The sequence below is a fragment of the Oncorhynchus gorbuscha genome, unplaced genomic scaffold (assembly GCF_021184085.1).
Source record: "Oncorhynchus gorbuscha isolate QuinsamMale2020 ecotype Even-year unplaced genomic scaffold, OgorEven_v1.0 Un_scaffold_4450, whole genome shotgun sequence".
NCBI classification, from domain to species: domain Eukaryota; kingdom Metazoa; phylum Chordata; class Actinopteri; order Salmoniformes; family Salmonidae; genus Oncorhynchus; species Oncorhynchus gorbuscha.
In genome coordinates, this window is record NW_025748461.1 from 19,106 (window position 1) to 34,750 (window position 15,645).

General features: G+C 41.9%; 1 pseudogene; it reads left to right on the top strand.

The window, feature by feature from the left end:
• The first annotated feature begins 3,702 nt into the window (after positions 1–3,702).
• Positions 3,703–14,540, top strand: LOC124028569 (annotated as a pseudogene).
• Positions 14,541–15,645: the final 1,105 nt, after the last annotated feature.

Consider the following 15,645-nt stretch of genomic DNA (forward strand, 5'->3'; position numbering starts at 1 on the left):
TCCATATGATGTGTTCTATATGATACAGTATGTTCTATACAATATCGTCTCTATGGTAGTGTATGTTCTATATGATATGTTCTATATGACGATTTCTATATGATACAGTATGTTCTATATGATACATTAAAATTAGTTTTTCAACCACTCCACAAATGTCTTGTTAACAAACTATAGTTTTGGCAAGTCGGTTAGGAGATCTACTTTGTGCATGACACAATTAATTTTTCAAATAATTATTTAACTTCTAATTCACTGTATCACAATTCCAGTGGGTCAGAAGTTTACATACACTATGTTGACGGTGCCTTTAAACAGCATGGAAAATTCCAGAAAATGACATCATGGCTTTAGAAGCTTCTGATAGGCTAATTGACAATTTGAGTCAATTGGAGGTGTACCTGTGGATGTATTTCAAGGCCTACCTTCAAACTCAGTGCCTCTTTGCTTGACATCATGGGAACATCAAAATAAATCAGCCAAGACCTTAGAAAAAAAATGTGTAGACCTCCACAAGTCTGGTTCATCCTTGGGGGCCTGACCTTGGGGGCCTGACCTCAATCCTATAGAAAATATGTAGGCAGAACTGAAAAAGTGTGTGTGAGCAAGGAGGCCTACAAACCTGACTCAGTTACACCAGCTCTGTCAGGAGGAATGGGCAAAAATTCACCCAACTTATTGTGGGAAGCTTGTGGAAGGCTACCCAAAATGTTTCACCTAAGTTAAACAATTTAAAGGCAATGCTACCAAATACTAATTGAGTGTATGTAAACTTCTGACCCACTGGGAATGTGAAGAAGGATATGTATCCAGGCACTCTGCGATGCGTCGTGCATAAGAACATCCCTTATCCATGGTATATTGGCCATATACCACACCCCCTCGTGCCTCATTGCTTAATTAATGATATGTTCTATATGATATTTTAAGAGAGAGAAAGAGAAAGAGAGAAAGGTGTCCTGGAGGACTTGGTAACAGTACAAGACAAATCTACCCTGTGGACAAAATGTGTGTGTATGCCTACGTGTGTTCCTCCCTACCTGTTCTTTGGCTTTGGACACCCAGGTCTGGAACAGCAGATCCAATCTGGACTTGTGGTACTTCCTGGTGGTCTTCACCGCTATGAAAATGTCTTTCAGCTCCAGAGGGTTCCTGGGCCGAGACCCTTCAGCCCCCGTCACACCCCCAGTTCTGTGGAGGAAGTCCCCCTCTGACCCTGTCTGAGAGTCTATATGCTTCCCAGCGCCCTGGGTGTCAGCTTGACGAGCTGTATACACCCAGTCCCCATCCACAGTCCTCTTGGTCTCTCTTGGTGTACTCTGCCCCATAGAGTCACCATCAATCCCATTACGCCCCACTGTCACTTTCCCCATATCTGTCTGGAGAGGAACCACCAGACGTCCAGGGTGCCGGGCAGGCTTGTTGTGGGCCCGGGGCCGGGGAAGGTCCCCCTGATGCTGTGAGGGCTGGAGGGTGGGGATGAGGAGCAACAGGGCACAGAGAGCTAGGGAGAACAGGAAGCAGAGCTTGCTGACACCCATTGAGGAAACATGCATCCTGATTGGCCACTGGAGGGGCCTGTCAGCCGCCAGCGCCAGCTTTGCTCCCCACACCGCCGTGTCCCATCTTTATGACCTCACACGGGAACCTGAAGAGACTTCGACACACAACATCATTATCATCATCACCCTCACCACCCCCAAGCATTTAGACTGATGATTCATAAATATCGCCACCAGACAATTCACATTGACGACCCCCCTGTACACTGCTGCTACTCGATGTTTGTTTGTTACCTATGCGTAGTCACTTCGCCCCCACCTACATGTACAGATTACCTCAACTAGCCTGTACCCCTGCACACCGACTCGGTACTGGTGCCCCAGTATATAGCCTCGTTATTCTTATTCTGTTACTTTTTGTTATAGCCTACTTGGTAAATATTTTCTTATTTTTGAACTGCACTGTTGGTTAAGGGCTTGTAAGTAAGCATTTGACGGTAAAGTCTACACTTGTTGTATTCGGCGCATATGGCAAATGAAGGTTGATTTAATTTGATCATAAAATGACAGTGACACACTTGAGAACATAATCTAGCAGGAAACTGGCTCCTGCACTGGGTTTACTGTAGCCTGGGTGACTGACAGACCAGACTGTTTCTACGTAAAAGGATCAAGTTTTCGCTGTACAACTGTATAAATATTCTGTCCATCTCAAATGGCAGAAACTCTTTCTTCTGTCTGACGACTAACTTTTGCTGAATTGGCAAAGACAGACATGTAGAGTCTGGAAGTTCTCCTCTTGGCACATCATCACTCACGCCCTGCAATTTGTCAGTTTATAAGTGTCACATTAAATAGCAAGACTTACCTTCAGTGTGTGAGCAATTTCCTGTTTGCTGCTATTTTCAGAGGGAATGATACTTCAACTGGTAACAGATGTCTGTTGTAGGAAGCAGAGGGATGAAATCCAACCCTTTTTTCTTTACTAAAATTAGCCTCCTTAAAGAAATATGAGCTCTTAGCACATATAGATATGTGGATATAGCATGAAGGAGAAAAAATGGTTTATGAATTAGATATGAATCATTTACAGGATCGATGTAAATAAATAATCCTAATGCATAAAATAAATGTTAATCCCAAACTAGGCAAGTTATCTAAAACAGTCAAAAATAGAAATATTTTTTTTCCTCTGAAGATTATGCATCGTAAATCTGGCATTGTGGGGCACTGCCAATAGAAACAGGTCTGACTGCTGTGGGCTTGGTGATTTAAAAAACGTATGAATGCAAAAACAATGCGATTTAGCACCATTATCGGCTCTTAAAAAGTCCATTTAAAGTTTAAAAGGATGTTTAGGAGTGGTGTTGTGTCCATTTCGTGCATGTAGGCCGTCCTACGGTAAACAAGAGAGGCAAGAGTCTGTGGTCTAATAAATTATTTTGAATTAGGCTACATTATATGAACATGTAGCACTTCCTAATCGATCTTGTGGCAATAATGTACAATAACCCTAAGTATGCCGATTTACTTAAAACACGTATTCTGTGATGAAGAAAATAGCTACATTGTAGGCCTAATAACTTACTTACATGGAAAGAAAATAAACCACATGGCTGTGGATTTACATCTTGTACATTTTGAAAAACAAAACACCAGGGAACTGGTCACCAATAATGAATTAAGTGAGCAGAATCTGACCAAAGAAGAGATAAATAAAGGTTTCCGGGCGCTTTTAATCCTCTTCAACGATAGTCTCTTTTTTTGTCTCATCGTCTTGATTTTGATTCGATCGGTCTCAAACTTTAACCATCGCTTTCAGCAGCTCGCTTATACGACCGCGATTCAAAGTAGCCAAGCTGTGCACTCCGCAAGTCAAATGCAAGTGAATTAAACAACATCATGTGTTTCCATTGCGATTATAAACGGCTTATGTTTCTCCGATTCCTCTCAAACCACCTACTATTAACTTCCTCTCCAAAATAAAATCATCCGAAACTGAGCGCCCTCTGGCTGGTGATGCTGACCTGGCCCTTGCTACAATATGTAACTTTTTGGGAGAATCGAACACATTCACATAGAAATATGAGTTATAGATATTTCATTCATATTGAAAGCAAGTATACGAAGCGGTAGTTATGTTCTATGTGTGCTACTTCTATGCTTCCCATGCTGAAGTTTCGTTTTGCGTCTTTTACATTCGGTTTTACACGCCAGCTTCAAACAGATGGATATACAATATTATTGGTTATGGAAATATACATTCCACAGCGGTTTAGATCGTACACTGATTCCCTATCCAAAGATTGCTTGTTTTGTCACAAACTGAAATTAGGCGAAGCGAACTATCAGGATTTTTGCAACCAGGAAATGGCGGATCGATTTCCGCATAATGAATCTGTCCCTGTGGCATAGAAGCCTAGGGGTGTATTCATTACGCCAATTATGTTGCAAAACTTTTCTTAAACGGAAGCAAACTGTTTGGACAAATGATTACACCCCAGGCTATAGCTAGGCTACCTATCAGTTTTCGACCATGTTTCATCTTTTTTTCGTCTGCATCCGACACATCTGGAGCGGAGCAGACGTCGTTACGTAACGATCCCTGCTGTGAACCCATGCGCCGGATGTGATAGCCGCTGTTGATGCAGAACGACAGCAACGGGAAAAGATGCCTTTGCCTGTGCAAGTATTCAACTTTCAGGTAATTAATAATCGATTTTAATGCGTTTTTACCCAGCAACGGTGTGGCGGGGATGCACGTGGAGAAGGCTGTGCCCGTGTTTACTTTGGAGCGAGGAAAATTCGATAAGCACGAGAGCTTCCTTGCAATGATCAATTGAGTAGCTAGTTAGGGCCGCTAGCCGTACTGGCAAGCTAGGCTAACTTTCGCAAGTTCATATAGCTAAATATATAGCGTTATATTTCCATTCATTGTTATTCCATGCCAACTAAGTGTTAGAATGATCTACTCGTTTTTGAGAAAGGTGCCTATGCATTTCAGGAAGCTGTTCGCTGGTAATTTATGGCTTCAGTTCAGACACTTTTGACAGTCATGGGGTATTTAACTAGCTAGCTAAGTCAGCTAGTAGTTTAGCAAGCCCTTTTTTAAATGTAAATATCCAGTAGGATATGCGCGATCTGGCCACTGTGGGAGTGTAACGTTAGTGTATGACTATTGATTACCTTGTTAACCTGGTTGCAGACTAGGGCTGACCCCATTTAGTTGACTGGTCGATTGTTTGGTCAATAGGCTGTTGGTCGACCGTGATGTCTTTTAGTCAACTTGACTGTTGGTCGAGCAGCAAAACACACACACACACACACACACACACACACACACACACACACACACACACACACACACACACACACACACACACACACACACACACACACACACACACACACACACACACACACACACACACACACACACACACACACACACACACACACACACACACACACACACACACACACACACACACACGTGTATAGTACAAATAAAGAAAAACGCGTGTGTGTGTATATATATGGTACCAGTCAAAAGTTTGGACACACTCTTTCCAGGGTTTTTCTTTATTTGTACTATTATTGTAGAATAATAGTGAAGACATCAAAACTATGAAATAACACACATGGAATCATGTAGTAAACAAAAAAGTTAAACAAATCCAAATATATTTTATATTTGACATTCTTCAAAGTAGCCACCCTTTGCCTTTGACAGCTTTGCCCACTCTTGGGATTCTCTCAACCAGCTTCACCTGGAATGCTTTTCCAACAGTCTTGAAGGAGTGGCTGCTCTTCCTTCACTCTGCAGTCCAGGGTAGCCTAGTTGTTAGAGCGTTGGACTAGTAACCGGAAGGTTGCAAGTTCAAACCCCCGAGCCAACAAGGTACAAATCTGTTGTTCTGCCCCTGAACAGGCAGTTAACCCACTGTTCCTAGGCCGTTATTGAAAATAAGAATTTGTTCTTAACTGACTTGCCTGGTTAAATAAAGGTAAATAAAAAATATAAAAAATAAACTCATCCCAAACCATCTCAATTGGGTGATTGTGGAGGCCAGGTCATCTGATACAGCAATCCATCACGCTCCTTGATCAGCCTGGAGGTGTGTTTTGAGTCAGTCTTGTTGAAAAACAAATGATAGTCCCACTAAGCGCAAACCAGATGGGATGGTGTATTGCTGCAAAATGCTGTGGTAGCCATGCTGGTTAAATATGCCTTGAATTTTAAATAAATCACAGACGATGTCACCAGCAAAGCACCATCACACTTCCTCCTCCGTGCTTCACGGTGGGAATTACATGCGGCGATCATCCGTTCACCTATTCTGCGTCTCACAAAGACATGGTGGTTGGAACCAAAAATCTCAAATTTGGACTAATCAGACAAAAGTACAGATTTCCACCTGTCTAATGTCCATTGCTTGCGTTTCTTGCCACAAACAAGTCTCTTCTTCTTATTGGTGTCCTTTAGTAGTGGTCTTGAATAATTAGCTTAAACAATAAACTGTTCCATTTTGGAAATTGCATTCATGAATGAATGCGACTGTTTTTTAGTCTTTGCTGTAATAAAGGCTTTACAAAAAAATGTTACAACATACTCTCTGGTATGCTTATAATTGGTTTTGTTTACATTGTTCCAAACGGTCAGAAAAATGATATTGTAATCTACCTGCACCTGTTTGGAGCACCACATTGGAACACATAATATGTGCCTGCTCCTTACCTTGAATTTTGATCTCCAGTATTTTCCACAACTAGTAAAATTTATTCCACACATCTGACTTCTCCATTTACCTCATTAGCAACCAGTAAACACACCCCTGTTTCAAGTTTATCACGTCCTCTGCATCCATTTTGCTGTTCCGAGTTTGTTATAACCAATGTATTGATGTGATTCTGATGGGCTTTAGGTCAGGCCCTATTGGTCACATCCATGCAATGCTTACATGTGTCACGTAATGAGAGCAAAAGTTGAAGGAATAGGGAATGTTTTTCCTAAACAAATGGGATTTCAGTAACAGAACTTTTCAGTCAAATGGCTGTAATTATGTTGCGGCTTCAGCAACACGGACAGCACGATAAACACTGATGGTGACTGCAGCAGGGAGGAAAGAGTGACAACAGGTGCTAGTTACACAGTCACTCGCTTTCTTTAAAAAAAAACAGAGCAGCAAGTCTGAGCCCAGATGGGCACAATCAAATCAATTGCTTATCGGACTCCCTCTAGGTCAACCAATATTTTGTTTAGCCGGGGGACAGCCCTATTGCAGTCAGTATTCCCCCTCGTTGATTGTTCCACACTGTTCAGTGTATGTCCTCTCTTCTTCAGGGGGTTGTGGAGCCCATGCAGATAGATGCTGACCCACAAGAGGACCAGCACAATGTACCAGATGTCAACTATGTGGTGGAAAACCCCACACTGGTATGAATCTATTCCCCCTACTAATATTGTAAAAGCCCACTTGTTTCCTGTGGACTGGACTCCAATACAACACAAATTACACGTTTCTACTGAGATCAAATGAATCTATAGAATCGGTATGTGTAATATTAAGTGAAAAATCTCACTCACTGAGGTGTGTGTGTGTCTCTGTCTTTCTCTCTCTAGGACCTGGAGCAGTATGCGTCCAGCTACAGTGGTCTGATGCGCATTGAGAGGCTGCAGTTCATAGCAGAGCACTGTCCCCAGCTCCGGGCAGAAGCCTTGAAGATGGCCCTGTCCTTCATCCACAGGACCTTCAACGTTGACGTGTACGAGGAGATCCACCGCAAACTCACAGAGGCCACCAGGTACGTGTAGATGTAGCTCGGGCCTAGCTTAGCCTGTTGTTGGAAAGTGTCTTCAGTTGTTTTCGTTGAGTGTTTGATTCATTTGAGGTATGTGTGTTCAGAGAGGTCCAGGTGGCTACAGATGCCGTTGTGGAGGGCGGGCAGTCGATCCCCTCCTCTAGACACAGCGTGGGCCGAGTCGACCAGGAAAAAGCCCTGCTCAAACTGGAGAAACTGGACACTGACCTGAAGAACTACAAAGGCAACTCCATCAAAGAGAGCATCAGGTGGATTGGAGAAGCTACGATTGTTAGCACCAAGTAGATAATAAATCCGATTTGAATAATCCTCACCTCCAAGAGGATCGGCCTGAGTAAGGTGCTGGATTGATTTCTAAATATTGATCACTTAGAAGTAATCACTGAGTAGTTGACAAGTAGTACTAGTTTTTAATGTAAGGTAATTTGCAATGAAAAGTTGTAGAGTTCATTTGTAGATCAGTCATTCTGCATAGTGTTTTGTTCAGGCCAAAGGGGAGAAACAGACATTTTCCTTTCCTGCCTATATTTGACATTTCAGTCATTTTGCATATGCTCTAATCCAGAGTGATTTACAGGAGCAATTAGGGTTAAGTGCTACGTTCAAGTGCACATCGACAGATTTTCCACCTAGTTGGTTACTGGCCCAACGCCCTTAACGGCTAGGCTACCTTCCACCCCTCTGGTATTGACCCGAACCCTCTCCATGCTATTTATTTTCACTTCAGGCGGGGTCATGATGATCTTGGGGACCACTACTTGGACTGCGGTGACCTCAGCAATGCCCTCAAGTGCTACTCCAGAGCCCGAGACTACTGCACTAGCGCCAAGCATGTCATAAACATGTGTCTTAATGTTATTAAGGTATGTCACCATTATAGTTAGTGTTCAATGTTCTGATGTATTATTTTTTGTCCAGAGAGCAGGGGATATTTTTTAAGGGCGCCAATAGAGACGGCAGCCGAGCTTCTAGCCCCAAGGCAATTTCTTTTACAAGCATTTCGCTACACATTTCGCTGCAATAACATCTGCTAACAACTGTATGTGACCAATAAGATTTTATATTCCTCTCTCTCTCATTCTCTCTCCTCACTCGCTTGAACTCTTGCTTTCTCTGTGATCTGATTAACTCCACTGACAAACACTAGAGGGCAGTCTTGAAATTTGTGTCCTGTAGGCTTTCTTACTGAAATGTGTGTTTTCATCTATCAGGTTAGTGTCTACCTCCAGAACTGGTCCCACGTCCTTAGTTATGTGAGCAAAGCTGAATCCACTCCAGAGATAGCAGAGGTAAGTTATTGGTTCCTCTGAGAGAAAAAGCTTAAGTCTTCTAAAAGACAAACCCAGAAGTGTTCTTCTTTACTGAAGGGATGTCTTCTTCTTTACTGAGGGAATATCTTTGTTCTTTTTGTTTCAGCAACGAGGGAGAGAGATTGCCAGAGTCAGTCAGTCCTAACCAAATTAAAATGTGCTGCAGGTAATTCACTCTTTGTTGTGCTACAAAGAGATGTACAGAGCAAGGAGGGTTAGTGTATACTATTGAATAAGCTATATTCAGTGGATAGGACAAACATCCATTCCTCCTGCCAAAGCTCTTAGGCCTATGTGTGCACACAGTGCCTTATGCTCATGGCACAGGATATGTGATTTATGACATCATGCTTCTGACACGATCCTATTTAGAAATATTGTTAATTTAAAAGACGGTTTGTTTTTGTTTAATTTGATTAATTAACTTATTTGAAAGATTTACCATCCATGGGTGAGAACATACATGGCTCAAATGCAATGCTATTTCTGAAGAAGTGCAAATGTGATCGCCAAGATGGTTCCATGATGTTTATAAAACATGACATTTATAGCAGTATAATGGTGAGTGGATATTCCCCCGCTCTCTGTATATTGGCTCTTTATCCAGCTCCTGTGAAAAGTTTGGCTGTGCATAAAACCCTTCATAGTCTGCCTTTATGGTGTCAAAATACAGTTTCAGGCATTACCTTCTTAAAACAAGTTAAATATTTATTAGAATTTGATTATAATTGTACACTGTCTTTTTTTAGGCCTAATCAATAGCCTAGTGAATTTAATCTTACTTATTGACTATGTTTGCCATGTCCAGACTACAATTTACAACAGGCCTAGCCCTTATATCAGTGTGAATGCAATTAGAACCATGTGGACTGCAAACATGTTAAAAATATTTAGCAAATATGGGGCAGGCTATTTAATGGACTAACATTTGAGTTGGAGTTGATAACAACGCAATACATAAAAGACTGTAAATGCACAACTTGAAGCAACCACATATTTAGCCATGGAGCACTTTCTGATTGGCCACTGAGGGGCCAAACCTCGACACACCTACAACTTGTTTATTCATCAAAACCCAGCACTTTCACACTACCGCCAGCTTACCTGCCCAGAATTCCTGGTGGCAAAAATATCAAAAGATTTGGGTATCTGTACTTCACTATTTACATTTCTGACAACTTTTACTCTTACTTTACTACATTCTTAAGTAAAATAATGTACTTTTTCTCCATACATTTTCCCTGACACCCCAAAATACTCATTACATTTTTTTATGCTTAGCAGGATAGAAAAGTGTCCAATTCATACTTATCAAGAGAACATCCCTGCCCATCCCTACTGCCTCTGATCTGGTGGACTCACTAAATACAAATGTTTCATTTGTAAATTATGTCTCACTGTTCTTAATATAAGGAATTTGAAATTATTCATACTTTACTTTAATACTTAAGTATATTTTAGCAATTACATTTACTTTTGATACTTAAGTATATTTAAAACCAAATACTTTATACTTTTACTCAATTAGTATTTTACTGGGTGACATTTACTTGAGTAATTTTCTATTCAGGTGTCTTTGCTTTTACTCAAGTATGACAATTGGGTACTTTTTCCACCACTGACCAAGTCCGATCCTAAGCTATTATGTCAACATTAAAATTATATTCCTTAAAAGCCCAATGCAACCATTTGTATATCAAATCATTTATAGATAACAATTAAATGCCTTACTGTAATAGTTTTCCATTTAAAATGGACAAAAATCACTTGTAGCAACAAACAAAAATATTTCTCAGGCAAGAATTTTGCTAGGACAGTCTGGGAGTGGTCTGAGGTAGGGAAGGGAACTTATACTGGGTGTTATTGGGAGAGAGCTCTTTATATATTTATTTCTTTGAACTCTTTGTTTATTTGTATTTATTTGTTAATACATTTCAAATGACAGTAATAGCAAATAAAAATAGGACATCACTACAAGTATATATTTTTCTTAAACATACAATAACATTAAAATAAAGCTAATAAATAAAAATCACTACGCGTTTCAAAAGTTAAAGTACCTCAAATAAAATAAATATAATCAAGTCAGGGATTACAGTGGTATACACCTATGATAGAGTTGTAAGAATACGTAGATGTTTTGCTGTTATTGACTAATTCTAGAGATTTTACTAAATATTTGATTTCAAGTAAAAATATATTGCATTTCGGGACAGATTTCAAATGTTTGTTTTTGTCTATGTAAAATTTACCAGAGAGAATGAAGAACATAATGACAAATTGAGTACCTTTATTGTCATTTGAATAATAACACATTACAAATTCTATTTATTAATCAATTTACCGCCTGGTGGTGTCACCAGGCAAGCCGAAACTCCCGCCCATGCAAACAGACTTCTTTTCACACTTTTTAAAGTGTTAGTTTTTCATCCAAACATCAAAATACTGCCCCCTACACTCAAGAGGTTGACAACAAAGTCAAGGTATTGGAGTGGCCATCACAAAGGCCTGACCTCAATCCTATAGAAAATATGTGAGCAGATCTGAAAAAGCATGTGTGAGCAAGGAGGCCTACAAACTGACTCAGTTACACCAGCTCTGTCAGGAGGAATGGGCCAAAATTCACCCAACTTATTGTGGGAAGCTTGTGGAAGGCTACCTGAAACGTTTGACCTAAGTTAAACTATTTAAAGGCAATGCTACCAAATACTAACTGAGTGTATGTAAACTTCTGACCCACTGGGAATGTGATGAGACATAAAAGCTGAAATAATTATTATTCCTACATTTCACATTCTTAAAATAAGGTAGTGATCCTAACTGACCTAAGACAGGGAATTTTTAATAGGATTAAATGTCAGGAATTGTTTAAAAAAAACAGTTTTTAAATGTATTTGGCTAAGGTGTATGTTAACTTCCAACTTCAACTGTAAGTGTTTTCACCCGTTCTCTAGAAGGTATAAAAACACTAACAGATGCCAACCTTCGACAAACACGCTAACAACAGATGCCAACCTTTAAAGGGTGCAGACGCTCATGCTAATACTTTGTTTAAATGAAAATGGATTAGTTTTAAACCGACTAATCCATTGTGCTTTTACCGGGTTTTCTCCCGTTTAATTTGACCTCTCGTTGTTGTTCCTCCTCCCCGTCTGTCTGTGGTTCTGTCTCCCAGGCCTAGCAGAGCTGGCCTCCAGAAAGTACAAACAAGCAGCCAAGTGCTTCCTGCTGGCCTCCTTCGACCACTGTGACTTCGCTGAGGTTAGTCTGCCTGTCTGTGACTTCACTGAGGCCTGTCAGCTTGCCTGTCTGTCGGCTTGCCTGTCTGCCTGTCTTTCTGTCTGTGTAGTATCTTAAAGGTGAAGTCTGTGACTTCCCTGAGTTGCCTTTTTAAAAGTGAACTCTGTACTTTCGCAGTCCCCTGTGGCCAGAGAAAGTAAGAACATACTTTAAAAAAACAAAATGTTGCTGTTGATGAATGGAGAGTTCTCCATAATGTGTTAGTGTTTATCAAAAATTGCTACTAGACAAATGCTAATTATTGTTTCTGTTGATGTACCAATGTCCTGTACTTTATGGCGCTATTGATTGCGTGTGTGCGTGCGTCTCCAGCTCCTGTCCTCCAGTAATGTAGCTGTGTACGGAGGGATGTGTGCCCTCGCCACCTTTGACAGACAGGAGCTGCAAAAACGTCATCTCAAGCAGGTGTGTACGCCTGTGTTTCTGCTGTATAAACTGTGTGTGTTCCTGTATCGTAATTGAGATGTCCAACAGTCCACCATCATTGATTCATGTCTTTGTTGTCCCAGCTCCTTTAAATTATTCCTAGAGTTGGAACCTCAGGTCCGTGACATCATCTTTAAGTTCTACGAGTCAAAGTACGCTTCCTGTCTCAAAATGCTGGACGAGATCAAGGTGAGATTGATGTTTTAAAGATGTAAGATCAGTAATCAATACTAATGATGCATTGGTGTGAATACCACAAAACAGAGTAGAAGTTGGAAACGGAATGAAACAAAGTAACTAAAGCAAGTAACATGATTTGATACGTTGAAAACAATGATGCGTTTTCATTATGTTGATGATGATGTTGATAACACGTGTTTGAAAGCTGTCCTAAATTCAGACTGCCACCCTCTTTTCTCTCAGGATAACCTGCTGTTAGACATGTACCTGGCCCCCACGTACAGACGCTCTACACACTGATCAGGAACAGAGCTCTCATACAGGTGAGACAGATGCGATAGAAAAAACAATTCTCCAGTACTCCATATAATACTGAACATCAGCATTGGGTATTCTGTTGTCTTCCTTGAACACTCACAACTACGTTTGAGTTCTAATAATGAATTTGTCAATCAAGGGTTCCCCCATCGACTTAATTAATAGGCAATCATGCGTCTGGAGGGAAAGAATCAGATACAAAACTTCTCTCTCTGTCATACTTATAGCTCAGGCAGCGATCAAAACTACATTTAGCTGAGGATTGTGAATAACTCTGACCCCTAGCGGCAAACATCTACAGGGGATAAGTCCCAAACGGCACCCTATTCCCTATATGGTGCACTACTTTTGACCAGAGCTCTAGGGTGTCAATTGGCTGCCACAGGGTTAACTGGACCAGCAGATAGTGGATGGACAACCAGGGTAAACTGGACCAGCAGGTAGTGGATGGACAACCAGGGTAAACTGGACCAGCAGGTAGTGGATGGACAACCAGGGTAAACTGGACCAGCAGGTAGTGGATGGACAACCAGGGTAAACTGGACCAGCAGGTAGTGGATGGACAACCAGGGTAAACTGGACCAGCGGGTAGTGGATGGACAACCAGGGTAAACTGGACCAGCGGGTAGTGGATGGACAACCAGGGTTAACTGGACCAGCGGGTAGTGGATGGACAACCAGGGTTAACTGGACCAGCGGGTAGTGGATGGACAACCAGGGTTAACTGGACCAGCGGGTAGTGGATGGACAACCAGGGTTAACTGGACCAGCAGGTAGTGGATGGACAACCAGGGTTAACTGGACCAGCAGGTAGTGGATGGACAACCAGGGTTAACTGGACCAGCAGGTAGTGGATGGACAACCAGGGTTAACTGGACCAGCAGGTAGTGGATGGACAACCAGGGTTAACTGGACCAGCAGGTAGTGGATGGACAACCAGGGTTAACTGGACCAGCAGGTAGTGGATGGACAACCAGGGTTAAACTGGACCAGCAGGTAGTGGATGGACAACCAGGGTTAACTGGACCAGCAGGTAGTGGATGGACAATCAGGGTTAACTGGACCAGCAGGTAGTGGATGGACAACCAGGGTTAACTGGACCAGCAGGTAGTGGATGGACAACCAGGGTTAACTGGACCTGCAGGTAGTGGATGGACAACCAGGGTTAACTGGACCTGCAGGTAGTGGATGGCACCAAAATGGTGGTTCTGCTAAGGTTATTTAATCTTTGCACTAAATTAGTTCTACTTAACATCTTGGTCTGCCTTTTCTGTTTTACCACAGTGGGATGATTGTGTGAGTTACGCTGGTGTAATGTTATAAATATGTAGTCAAAAAATGAACATAAAACATTCAGCAGTTCCTGTCCCCTGCTCCCATGGCCAGTATTATTGGGTGTGTTTGCAGGAAGGTCTGCTGTAATCTATACTGTTGTTTTGTTTAGGTGTAGTGGGTATAGTGGTGTGGGTGAGGGGTATGTGTGTGTGTGTGCCGACAGTATCTCTGTACTTTTCATGCGGATGTGTGTGCGTGTGTGTGTCAGTACTTCAGCCCGTACGTGTCTGCAGACATGACTAAGATGTCCCAGTCCTTCAACACCACAGTGTTATCTCTGGAGGATGAACTGACCCAGCTCATACTGGAGGGACTGATCAACGCACGTATAGACTCTCACAGCAAGGTAACACACACACACATGTATAGACTCTCACAGCAAGGTAACACACACACACACACACACACACATAGACTCTCACAGCAAGGTAACACACACACACACACACACATAGACTCTCACAGCAAGGTAACACACACACACATGTATAGACTCTCACAGCAAGGTAACACACACACACACATGTATAGACTCTCACAGCACACACATGTATAGACTCTCACAGCAACACGTATAGACTCTCACAAAGTAACACACACACACACACACATGTATAGACTCACACAGCAAGGTAACACACACACACACGCGTATAGACTCTCACAGCAAGGTAACGCGCACACACGTATAGACTCTCACAGCAAGGTAACACACACACACACACACACACACACACAGCAAGGTAACACACACACACGTACTCTCACACAAGGTAACACACACACGTATAGACTCTCACAGCACACACACACACACACACACACACACGTATAGACTCTCACAGCAAAGGTAACACACACATACGACTCTCACAGCAAGGTAACACACACACACACACGTATAGACTCTCACAGCAAGGTAACACACACACACACGTATAGACTCTCACAGCAAGGTAACACACACACACACGTATAGACTCTCACAGCAAGGTAACACACACACGTATAGACTCTCACAACACACACACACGTATAGACTCTCACAGGTAACACACACATACGTATAGACTCACAGCAAGGTAACACACACACGTATAGACTCTCACAGCAAGGTAACACACACACACGTATAGACTCTCACAGCAAGGTAACACGCACACACGTATAGACTCTCACAGCAAGGTAACACGCACATACGTATAGACTCTCACAGCAAGGTAACACGCACACACGTATAGACTCTCACAGCAAGGTAACACGCACACACGTATAGACTCTCACAACAAGGTAACACACACACACGCGTATAGACTCTCACAACAAGGTAACACACACACACACGTATAGACTCTCACAGCAAGGTAACACACACACACACGTATAGACTCTCACAACAATGTAACACACACACACACACACACACGTGTAGACTCTCACAGCAAGGTAAC